We start from the raw sequence: 13,327 nt of genomic DNA on the forward strand, positions 1-13,327 counted from the left end.
ATGTTGAAATCAGAGGAATTTGACCCAAATAAAAAACAAAGTTCAAATCAGACTGGCACAAGTAGTTCAGCCCATCAGTGCGGGGCATACGAAAAACATCCCTCAAGGTAGTACATATCACTAAAAGATCAAATTGTAGGTGGTCTGATCACGAATGCCTCCGGCCATTATTGCTAGCTAGGAAACGCAACTTGACAAAACAAACAAACATTGTAAATTCACCAAACCATCACTTCCTTGTAAGAAAAGTATGTAGTTCCACTTTTAATGTTCTAAAGAACAAAGTACGATATATCTGGCTTTATATATTGATATGCCTAAATTATAACCATCAATATAACCAACCAAAACTGATTAATTAATTTGAAAAATAATTAACTTGTATCACCAGTATCAACTGTAAATACTTGATAATAACATTTTACTTTTTAATAAATGACTACGTCGAATTCAAAATGACGATCAACTTTAGAATACTTATGAAATTGCTATACAAGATTATCAAACGTTTTTTTCTTGCCTTCAAGATATAGGTGTGGTACCAAAAAGCTCATTATGTGGACAACCACAGTCACAGACATATGGAAGGCATATTTGGGGTCGAGTGAATGTGGTTTTGTGTATTTTACCATCAACCGCAGTGACAAGTTTTTAGACCCGGCAACTCGTGCTAAGACAGTCAAAAGCTCATTGAGGGCCATGAAACGAAGTTTAAAAATGGCATGCTAACCGACCTGCTTGCAGATAACCTCTTGAGTATTTGTACAGAAGAGAGGTATGGTTTTCTGGAGAGGGTGCGTTTAACTTCTTGAAAACCGTTAATCATTGCTATTTAGAAGAAAACATATAAATAGTTCTGCAACTTTCCTATTTCCTAATTTAATTGTTTGAGTGGTCATTACAGTTCCTTTATTATTTGTGATGTTGTCACTGTGTATATTATTAAACTAAATTATTTTAATTTCAAACACAATTGTTATTTATAAATAATTGATATCAATTGAAAGTCTTGTATTTGATATACGAATATTAGGCCTATGTATCGATGATTATACTAATCAATACAAAAAACCGGGGGTACTTATGTATTATCACCACCGCAGCAAAAATTTAATACCAAGAAACTGTTAAAAAGGTAATGTCCTCCGGATAATACCAAAGTACCATTATTAGTTTTCTAGATATAAAAACATAACTGAACTATAACTTTGAATACTTATAACGTTATTCAGTTTAACATTTTGATTTTGTATTATTCGGTAGTTTATATCTAGTCTTCCGTTTGGTTGAAATATAATGGTTTTCTCCTTAATAAGTCAAACACTTAAAAAATAGTTTTTAGTTTAAAATTTAATTACAAAAATTATCTTGCAATAACTTGTCAAACTCTGTAAAATTATTAGGAATATAATATATTAATCAACATCTAACCTGAGGTCCAGATATTTGTTACATTTCAACAAAATTATCCAGAGTTGTTTATTTGTTACGGCATCTCACTTTCTGTACTCCTCAAAAGTATGTTCGTACTGCCTATTTCACATACTTTCAGTCAATCATGAGATATGGCCTGGTCCTATCAGGAAACTGTAGTAAAATAGACATTATTTTATTGTTGCAAAAAAAAAAAAACTGTTAAGAGAAATAATCAAGGTTGGTATACAAGACATTGTAAACCCCTGTTTGTGAAGATGAAAATTCAAACTGTAATAAACCTTTATATATTTGATCTTACTTTATATATAATGAGAAACCCACGTTTAATAACACTTGCCAATGATGTACATAGCTACAACACCCATAATAAAACACAAAACAATAATTAACTTTCATAGATTGGGTAAGTCAATCAATAGTCACTCAGTTATTTTACTTGAGATTTACAATACATTGGAGCATCTCATTCTTAAATACACTGTAAAAATATTTAAACACAAATTTTTACCATTGGTTGTTAACATCTCCATTTTATTCAGTTGAGGAATTTCTCACCACAAATAATTTATGTTTCCAATCTGTTGTAAGTTTTGTGTTTGTAATTACATTTGTATAATTTTATATATTGATTGTTAAATGTTATATTGATTGTTAAATTTTATATTCATTGTTGAGTTTTATATTTGTTGATGAATTTTATATTTATTGTAGAATGTAATACTTATTAATAATTGTTATATTCGGTGGGGACTTTTGTAAAATTGTATACATTTTGTTATAATCTTGTCGCTTTTTATAATTGTTAATGCCTTGTTCTGACTAGTTTTAATGCAGCCTGCTTAAAAAAAACAAAAAGGACTAGAAAAACTGTCTCAAACCACTAAGTTTATATAATGTTGTTGTAAATGCTACTGTTGGATATGATTTTTATTGTATTTAGTTTGTAGAATAGGGGCCGTTCAAGTATTACGTAAGCACTATGGGGGGCGGGGGGGTCTTTGCTTTGCTTATTTTGGATGACATGGGGGGTAGGGGAGTCTAGATGATGATTACGTCATCGGTAGTTATTTTCTTTTTTACACGAATGGCAACCCACACTTTGTCTTTGCTTGAAAACGAAACGCATTTTCGGGGATTCCCGCAAGTAATACATACGTTTAGTGAACAGTGCGCGGTAATTCCCCTACTCGCGTTAGAACCGAGTAAGGGAATTACCGCACACTGTTCACTTGTCTAAATTTCCTCTATCAGTGTATTGTTTCGTTTGGATCCTATAGCGAGTAGACGTATTGTAAGCATAGTAAAGCAAGTTAACATTTGTGTTACCATTCATTCCATTAGCCAAAGTTTAATGTTTAAAGATGTCGTTTCAAATAGACAAATCCAAGTTATACAAAAAATTGTTTGAAAGTTTAAAAAAATCTCATACAAGTACGAAAGTACAAAATGTACAAAAGTTAGTTAACAAAGTGTGGCGAAATTACAAATTACTAGCAAAATCCGACAAGGAACTACATATTATTGTATCTAAGAGAATCGAAGAAGAATTGCAAACGGCGACTAAGAATAAATCCAATCTACTACATTTTTTTTCTAAGGTGAGTGACGAAATCATTTTAGGTACCTATGAATACCTACTAGAAATATTAGAAATCACCAAAAAGTTTCTCTTTGCTAATTAGAAAATATTATGGCCTATCTTCAAGTATAGAGGTAATATTCATTATATAGATTTATTTCTTATAATTGATTCCGTCAATTGGTCACAAAATACAGGATGTTAGTTTTATACATATATATATATATATATATATATATATATATATACCTACAGAAAACTATACTCTATTCAAATAGGTATTTAACAGAATGTAAACAATCTTTATACGTCTTTTTATTGAAATATGTGGTTTAAAATTGTAAACTGTGTAAAACCTGTTTTAATTCATTTAAAAACTCAACAAATATTAAAATTGCTTTTCTGTAAGTACATAAAGGTGCGTACAGACATCGCGAGGCGTGCGCCGCGAATGGTTCGCACGTATACATGTGCCGTAGCATGCCTCAGGTTGATGTATGCGAGACGAACCATTCGCAAAAAGCCTCGCGATGTCTGTACGCACCTTTACAAATATCTGATTTTATAATTGCATATTTCAATAAAAAGACATATCAAGATTGTTTACATTCTTTTAAATACCTACTTGAATAGAGTATAACACCCTGTATTTTGTGACCGGAACGAATTGCTCGTTTAAAGATATTAGATTTAAAGCCATAGGGTTTTGTATTTACCATATATATTGCCATACGTTGTATTTATGTAGCTTAATAAGAGAATCTTTAGCAGAACCCATAGAAAGTTTTTATTTTTAGGCAACCTGTAAACCTGCAGAAAAAACAGAAATTACACAGCCAGCTTCAAATATTAAAAAACAGGAAGAAGATAAAATAAAAACCGGTAATGAATCACAACAGCAATGCGAAATTAATAAAAATACAGATAAACAGAGACCAAAACCTTCTCAGGAAGCTATGAAAAATAAGATTGCTCTACTCGAGAAAAATTTGAATGCTTTGTATTCTGCCAGAGATACTATGCCAAGCCGTGCTGAAGTTGATAAACAGATCATTAAGTTGCGCGAGGAAATAAAAACAGCAAAACAGTCTTTAAACAGGAAGGTTCAAAACGCAGTTGCCCAGAAGAAACACAGGGATGGTATGAAAAGAAAGTTAGAAGATTGTCATGAAAATCCAGAAATGAAAAAAAGACTATCTCTGAGGGATTCAGTGGGACGTCCTAATCTTGAAAGTAATCAACCTTTACTATTGAAAACAATCGCGGATATAGCTTTGGGAGTGCAGCAGATGATAGAAGACAAACGGAATCAATTCGCAGCGTAAAAACTCTTGATGAACTCACACAAGAATTACGTAAAATGGGATTTGACATTAGTCGCAGTGGGACATATCTTCGTTTGATTCCCAGAAAATCTAATTCTGCAAAGGGACGAAGACATGTATCGACAGTCCCTGTTAAGCTCATTCGGGCTCAAACTGATCACCACAAGAGCCACTTAGATAGCAAGTTCGCTGAAACATTAATCCATTATTTAGAGAACATAGCATCCATACTAGGACCAGATCAAGTATTTTTCATATCTCAAGATGATAAAGCTCGAGTCCCTATTGGCGTAACTGCGGCAAATAAGCAAGCACCTCTTCTAATGCACATGGAATATAGAATCAAATTGCCTGAAACGATTGGGTAATCGCTGAGCGTCATAAATTAATACCATCTGTTTATGCTGGTATCAAAATCACTTCCAATATGCTAGGACAACCGCAAGCCGTTGGATATTCTGGACCAACATACATCGAAGTGGAAAGCATAGTTCATCTACTGCTAATACTCATGCTCAGGATTTCGAGACGCTTCTCGAACTTGAAGAGTTTCGACCATTAGCTAAAAGTGACCATGGACTAGTAAAACCAGTGGTAATCATGACGGTTGATGGAGGACCAGATGAAAATCCGCGTTATCAAAAAGTCATAGGGTTTGCTACACAACACTTTAAGCGACATGATCTCGATGCATTGTTTTTAGCTACCAATGCTCCCGGAAGAAGTGCGTATAACAGAGTAGAGCGTAGAATGGCTCCTCTTAGTCGGGAACTGGCTGGTTTAATATTGCCTCATGACCATTTTGGGTCTCATTTGGATGAACGTGGCGTTACAATTGATGAACATTTAGAAAGATCTAATTTCGAATTTGCAGGAAATGTATTAGCTGAAGTATGGAGTTCAATGGAAATTGATGGCTATAATGTTAATGCAAAATATGTTGGGGCAGGTGAACAAGATCTTCCTGATTTTCTAGACATTAAATGGTATTCAGAACATGTGCGTGAAAGCCAATACTTGCTCCAAATTGTAAAATGTAGAAATACAGAATGCTGTCGTCCAAGAAGTGGCCTATTTAGATTACTAGACAACAGGTTTCTTCCACCACCTGTAAAAGTAAAACAAACAGTTGATGACTTGGTTTTAGATGAAGGAGGGCAATTTCTTAATCTTCCAGTCAATTTAGCTCTACGCTTAAGTGCTTCACTCAAAGATTTCCTGCAAATGCCATACGATTATTTTTGTCCGACGGTACAATTGAGGCTATCAAGTCGAACATGCAAAACGTGTGGTCTTTATCATGCTTCCGTCAAGTCACTAAATCGTCACATCGAAAAGATCCATAAGAAAGTAAACACGCACACTGATAGGAAAGTTAGACCTGTAAGAGTCGCTGCTCGTCGTGCTAATGAACTGATGTGCATTATTCAAAATTTAGAGCACCATGATGTTGAATGGCTCGATGAGAATGACGTAGACATTCCAAAATCGGATGAAAGCGAGCAGACTCACAACACTGAGCAGCAATCGAAGCAATCCAATGTCATCGAAAACTTAGAATCATGGATTCGGGTTTCATGGACTGAAGACTGTTAATTTAAATTTAATATATGTACCAAAAATTTAAAATAAAGTTTGTTATGTTAGTAAGATATAATATTTTTGTCCTTTACTCTATGTTGAATACCGTTTCAGTAAAATATAATCTCTATCCTAAATCTATTTTCTTATTTTTCAAATTATAATTATAACGTTATAAAATTTAAAAAACAATACATTAATTGACAAATATTTACGTAAGCATGGGGGGAGGGGGTAAGAGCTTTGCTTACTTTTGCTGACAAGGGGGATGGGGGGGTAAATAATTGCAATAAATCTGCTTACGTAATACTTGAACGGCCCCATAGTACATTGTTACTTGTACTTTTGACTTGGCCATCTGGTGGAAAACAGACATTGTCAATACTTGTAGAAGTTTTAAGGCAATAAACATGATTTGAGTTAGAATAAAATGTAGTGTTACAACTCGAAAGAGTGAAAATGTAGCTTTCTAAAAAGACAACTTTTACAGTTTTAAAAAATGAATAAAAACTGTTTATATTTGTTTTAATTTCTATTTTATATTTTAATTGATATTATGTTTCATAGTGGGATAATTCTTTCAAGGTGCTATTTCTCATTTGAAACTGAAAAAAATATACTGGGTCATTCAACCAGACCATTTCTAAATAAGTGAACACTTAATTTATTTTTTAATTTAAATGCAATTTAATTAAAAAATATATATATATTTGCTTAAATTACAGTAGGGTCATTCCACACCGATTCAACCAGAAAAAAATAATTTTTTACCCACCATCTCAGATTTGTACAAACCTAGGTAGCTTTGTTCTATATGTAAAGATAAGTAAAACTACCAAACTTTGAATTTTTATCTAGCTTATTTTCCAGTTATGGCTCTTCAAAGTTTTTACATTTTTCAATTCCCGCACTCTAGAATCCCGCATACATAATATAGAAAAGAAAAAATTTCTCATTTCCTGATTTGACACTCAATCTTTATGGAATTTTAAAGGCAGGTTCCTTGAGTACTAAGGAATTCGAATAAAAATTACCTCACCGTCTAAGTTGAACCTAAAATATTATAAAAAAATTAAATTTTAAATTTTTTTTTTAGTTTTAAAAACACAAACATGTTTAACGTTAAATTCAATATCTCAAAAAGGGAATGAGATAATCACGAAATCTTTTTTTCTTAAATTATCTGTATGGTATGGGCTTTAATGTAGTAAAATAATTATTTTGTGTATTTTGTTCCTTCTATTTCTTAAGTGCATTACAAGTTTCATTATGTTTTTTACAAGTGATGTGAGGTTTTCTCAATCCCAATGAATACCTATAGCTTTTAAATGAAATGTTAGCTATTACTAAATTTCAATATTTATTTGGGAAGTATAGGTTTATAACAAATTATTGTGTAATAATTGATCATATTTTTTAATTTTAATCAGAAAAACACAATATATAAATTTAATAAGAAGCAATTCTACATTCTGAAATATAAATGTAAATATGTTCACTTGGAAGTTTTGATTGAATGTAGTATGAAATTGAAAGTTAACATTCATGTTATATTCAAGTCTAAAAATACACAAGCAGATAGTTTGGCTCAACAGGCAGCAAGTTGCTACAGGAAATTTTCATGTCTTGACAGGCTGCAGTTACTCTGTAGTCCAACTGTTGATTATGAGTCAGTCTATTGCTAGTGTTCCTTGAGTAAACATTGTTATAAGTGGTGTTTATCCTTCTTTAGTGTATGGGTGAATTTATTTATGTTTGTTTAATTAATGTTTATTTATGTGAATTCAAGTAATACAAATTTAAATACACAAAGATAATTAGTTTTTAAATTACATTTCCAGTTAATTTGTTTGGTGAAATTGTGTATACTGAATTGCTTACATTTTTGTTTTTTCATAATCCATGAAGAAGAATAATTTAACTTGCTTTTAAATAAAGTTTGATTTAAAATGGAAAGTATACTACACTTGTATAGGGTTATTAAAACTGACAGAATGCCACAGAACCACTTATGTCACAAAAAAGGGGTTGGAAAATGTGTGTGATCTGTCTGAAGAAGAGCTTAACTTGACTAAGATAAGAAATGAATTAGATAGTAAAAAATAATAAACATCTGTTTTCATCATAAGAGTTTACTATTGACAAAGTATGAATTCCTACAAAAGGTGTGCTGTGACCCATATAAAAATCACAAGAAACCCATAAAAAATAGTTTAGGGGTAGTACATTTACATCAGAGTGAGGCCTGTGTCACAAAAGGTCTAGAAGTGACACCTGGGAAAATGTTATGTGCTAATTGCTATAAAACTATATTCTCAACTCCAATTAACTGTGAAGAAGAATCACAAGATGATGATGATTTTATGATGTCAAATGAAACAAACTCAATTACAAAAAGAAAAAACTATTGTTTCTTTAAATGTTTCTTTGACGGATGTAGGATGTTCACCTTTCAAATTACAATTGAATGAAAACTCCAAAATTGGTTATGCTCAAAATAAACTAGAAAAACTACATACAAATGTTAAAATGAAAATTGAGACAGTTTTAGATGTTGAAGTGCCATCAAAAATACCTAAATTACAACAATATACTGAGCAAAAAACAGCAGAAATGGACTTACTTCTTGAGAACATAAAAAGTGAACTGACCAAACTTTCGACAAAGAAGAAAATACTCGTACAACTATTGACAATTCCCGCATCACTGAATTGGTCAAGAACAAACATCAAAGATACTATTTAAGTGTCCGATTATTCTGCGAAACAAGGAAAAACTTTGTATAAGGAAAAAGAGTTTTGGGCAGAACCTGAAGCAAGGAAAGGAAAGAAACTGAGTCCCGAGGTTGTTGAGTTAGTTGTCAATTTCTATCGGAGTGATGAGTAGTTGAGAGTTTTACCCGGTATGAAAGATGTAGTAAGCTTAGGGAAAAAACAATATGAGAAGAAAAGATTAATTTTAAGTAATTTTAATGAAATGTTTGCAAACTTTAAATGGGAATATCCTGAAATAAAAATAGGGTTCTCTAAGTTTGATACGCTTCGCCCCAAATGGTGTGTTCTGGCTGGTGCCAGTGGAACTCACTCTACCTGTGTATGTACTATCCATCAAAATGTAATAATTCTAATACATGCAGCACAACTAGAAGAAAGTTACAAAGATCTACAAAAACTGGTTTTGTGTATAAATTCAAATCAAAACTGTATGTTTAGGCCATGTGAAAAATGTCCATCTAAAGAAAATCTGACTACATTCTTACAAAAATTTGAAAACTATGAAGAAGATGATAGAATAGATTACAAGCAAAGGGATGCTACAGATCGGACGAAGATGGTAACACAAACATCAACTATTGATGAAATTGTTGATAAACTGACGTCCAAAGAAGAAAAGTTAATCCCTTATTCTTACATTGCCAAAAACCAGTCAAGCTACTTTAAAAGCCTTAAAGATGCTTGTGAGTCAAATATAGCCATCATATCAATGAGTTTTAATGAAAACTACTCATTTATGATTGAAGATGAGGTTCAGGGTAACCACTGGACCTCAGACTCCTGTACTGTTCATCCAGCAATCATCAATTTGTGTGTTGACCAGGAAAAAAAAGTCTCATTCTACTGTATCATTTCCGATGACTTGAATCATGATGTTTGTATGGTTTATAAAATTCAAGAAAACCTAATAGAATTTGTCAAGGACAATTTGCCTAACATCACAGACGTTCATTATTACAGTGACAGTTGTGCAGGACAGTACAAGAACAAATACGACTTCGTGAACCTTTCACTTCATGAAAAAGACTTCAAAATTAAAGGCCAATGGTCTTTCTTCGCTACAAGCCATTGCAAAACAGAATGCGACGGTATTGGAAGAACTGTTAACGGTTGGTGCGAAAAGCAAGTCATCAAAGGCCTCTTGACAATACTGACTGCTACTACCTTTTTTAATTTTGTCAATCCAACATTGCCAAAATCAATTTCCAATTCATCTCAAGACTCAGTAGATCAGACTCGTTGCAAGCTCGAAAAATGCTTTGAAGGTCTATATACCCTTCCAGGTACTAGTAGTTTTCACAACTACAGACCCCTTGACTGTTTTGGAACTATAGAAGCAAGGCGAGTCAGTTGCGACAAAAAACCAAGTCTAATATTCAACTTGAGAAGAGGATTAACTTTAAATGTTAAAGAAGAAGATCTATATCCCTCTCACTTCATTGCTTGTACATATGACAACCTGTGGTACTATAGAATAATAAAAAATGTTGCCAAAGAAGATGGGGATGTAACAGTAAAGTTTCTTCACCCAGCAGGATTATCCCCTTCTTTTTACTGGCCCAGACGAGAAGATGTATATGACATGCCAATTTTACACATCCTTGCAGTGGTTGAGCCTCCACACACCTCAATGGAAAGAATTTACCAGAGTGCACCAGATTAGTTGAAAATATGTTCAAACAAAAAAATTAGTTCATTAGCTTGCAAATCTTCTCGGTGAAATGGGTCTAATGATATACATTTGGTGTGTATAAGTACAGTTTTCGGTATACTTAATTTGTACGTAAATATTAAGTTTATATTTTATTACTGAACCTATAAATTATATCTGAACTCAAATGTTTTCAATTCACATTGCTTACTATTAAAAATACTTGTCCAAATATTAAATTGCAGTTTATATATTTCCTTTAAAGCAATATAGTTATTCATTGTTATTTAAAGAACCGTACATCTCTTGTAAATATTGAAACTTGCAATGCATTTTAGAAATAAGCCGAACAAAGTACACAGAATGTTTGCTTTTACTAAATTAAAGCCCATATTGTGCAGATAATAAAGAACATTTTTTTTTAAATATCTCACCTCAATATCTCCCCATTCCCTTTAATTTGAGATTTTGAATTTAATGTCAAACCATGTTTGTGTTTTTAAACTAAGCAAAAAATTAAAAAATGTAGTGTTTTATAATATTTTAGGTTTAACTTAAGACTATTGAGGTAATTTTCTTTTTCAAATTCCTAAGCACTCAAGGAACCTGTCTTGAAAATGTCATAAAGATTGAGTGTCAAATGAGGAAATGAGAAATTATTTTCTTTTCCATGTCATGAATTGTTTGGCACTGCCAGAGTGTGGGAATTGAAAAACATACAAACTTTGATGTGCCATAACTGGAAAACTAAGTGAATTAAAATTTCAAAATTTGGTAGTTGGTAGTTTTTCTTATCTTTACATATAGAACAAAGCTACCAAGTTTCATACAAATCTGAGATGGTGGGTGAAGAAATTATTTTTTTTTTTTTTTTTGAATTCCACGCCAAATGACCCTACTGTAATTTAAGCAAATATTTTTTTATTTTAAAAAATTAAATCTCATTTAAAAAATTAAGTGTTTGCTTATTTGGAAATCAGTGATAGCAGATGTATTTTATAAATAGCATTTAGGAATCTCATGAGTTTAGATTATGCCTACGAGAAAAAGTAAAAATATAGGTTTACACCAAAAGTAATATTATTTTTACAGTTTTGTGGATAATACAATAATTTTGGTGTAGGCTATGTGTACAATTTTTGTTGTACATTGTAGGCTAGAATCAGTTGTTTTGAGAAAATATTTTTCAAGTGTTTCTTTGCATATGAAACTGGTTTAAAATATTTTTGCTAAGTTCCTTAATTGTGTTTTATATAATAAATGAGCAATATATGCATATTTTGTGTTCTTAATTAAACAATTTATTTGAAAATAAAATAAAATAAAAATTAAGAGCCTATTTAAAACCATTCATTTAATTTTAGGCTTACAGATGTTTCAAATGGTCAAATGTTAAAAAATGAATTAAATAGGCTTGGCATTTTTCAAAAGTACCTCGAGAGAAATCTCTGCCATTTCTCGGACAAACTTTTTTCCTAAGCTCTGGCACTAAAAGGGTTAATAACGTGAATGTTGTTACTGGCGTGGATAAAAAATAATTTTGAAAATAATGCAAACAAATTGAACCAAACTTTCTACAAATGAATAAATACTGTAAAAATCAAATGTAAATTTGATAAATGAATTTGAACGTAATAAACGCAAAATGTAACCATAACTTCATAATTTTGTGTGTATACACTATCTACTTGCATACCAAGTGGTAACCTCCGATCACATAAAAATAGCTTTTCTCAATTTAAAAATAAAACACCATCACACAACAAATTCATACCCTCACTCTGAAAAAACAATGATCAACTAAAGAGGAATAAATTAATTTCCTAATATTTTAACTGCTCACGTAATCCACCATCAAACACATCAATAACTTTCAAAACTAACTGAATCAATTGCAGTTAATGCGCACAGTTGTGTAATGGACATATTTATATAGTTCAATAAAGGGGGCTCATGGTACCCTCCCTAAGGGGGAGTCGGGAGGTAAAATGTACATCTTTGTATATTTACTATTGAACATGAGAACACACCTTCAAATTTAAAAACAATTAGATCGTGGGAAATGGGCTAATTAATCCCTAAAGCCTGGGAGTCACTGTTAACATAAGGCCTAAGTCAAGTAAACCTCCTTAAATGTACAAATTTTCTATCTGACATCCATTTAGATTACATCACTACAAGATCATTGTGAGTCACAAATTGCAATTTTTCTTGATCTTCAACAAATTAACTATTAAAATTAATTTCTTAATCTAATTGTCAAGATCAGCTGATGTTGTTAAATAAATAAATACATTTATATGTAGCCTCTATTTACCTAAGTTTCATGTTCAACTTGATGTTCAATGTGATATAAATAATAATAAAAATTGATCTATAATTACTTCCAAGTGCCCCTGACCTCTTGTCAATACAATAACAAACTCCAAACTTTAATTTCAAAACAAATAAAGAATATAACCTTCAAGAACTTACCTTAAAAAGGCCTTGGTCATAAACAGTTCATATTATCCTGCCAGTTGCACGTTGTATCTGGAAATAACCACGTGCATTTCTGTTTCTAAACTTCCGAACAACACCAACCTGTCCAAGAAAAGAGTGACAAGTTTAAACAAAGCAACTATTCTATTTCCCTTTTTCAAGAAATCTGCTATTGACAAACAATATGAGCAAAAAAAAACAAAGCCGTTCAATAGACGAACGAAACTGTTTTCCGGAACAACATATGACTCTCAGCTGATTAGTATTGGTGCTGAAAAATAACTAGCCAACAAGCAACACACGATACAAATGTAAATATAACATTTCCTAACTTCTTTTTTTGTATTCTTTTTATAAAATATATTAGTTATTTTAAGTTGTCCATACAGCTTACCACAGTCTTTTATTTATTTAAATTTATATGGTAAATTTACAAGAAAGGCCTATCAACGTAAAAATTATAGATTCTGGTAAAAATAACTTTTTGAAATACTTATAA

At 31.7% G+C, this 13,327-nt stretch overlaps 1 protein-coding gene across 2 annotated transcripts in view; it reads right to left on the bottom strand.

The window, feature by feature from the left end:
- The window catches only part of LOC124359975 (autophagy-related protein 9A), an 82,241-nt gene extending 69,251 nt beyond the window's left edge, over nucleotides 1–12,990 (bottom strand). Inside the window, exon 1 of one of the 2 annotated variants that reach the window (XM_046813182.1) lies at nucleotides 12,823–12,990. The gene's annotated coding sequence lies outside the window, so the exon portion shown is untranslated. Of the gene's footprint in view, nucleotides 1–12,664; nucleotides 12,686–12,822 lie in introns of those variants that run through there. The other variant, XM_046813184.1, reaches the window with a different exon arrangement.
- Between the last annotated feature and the right edge of the window lie 337 nt (nucleotides 12,991–13,327).

The sequence above is a fragment of the Homalodisca vitripennis genome, chromosome 4, assembly GCF_021130785.1.
Source record: "Homalodisca vitripennis isolate AUS2020 chromosome 4, UT_GWSS_2.1, whole genome shotgun sequence".
Lineage (NCBI taxonomy): Eukaryota > Metazoa > Arthropoda > Insecta > Hemiptera > Cicadellidae > Homalodisca > Homalodisca vitripennis.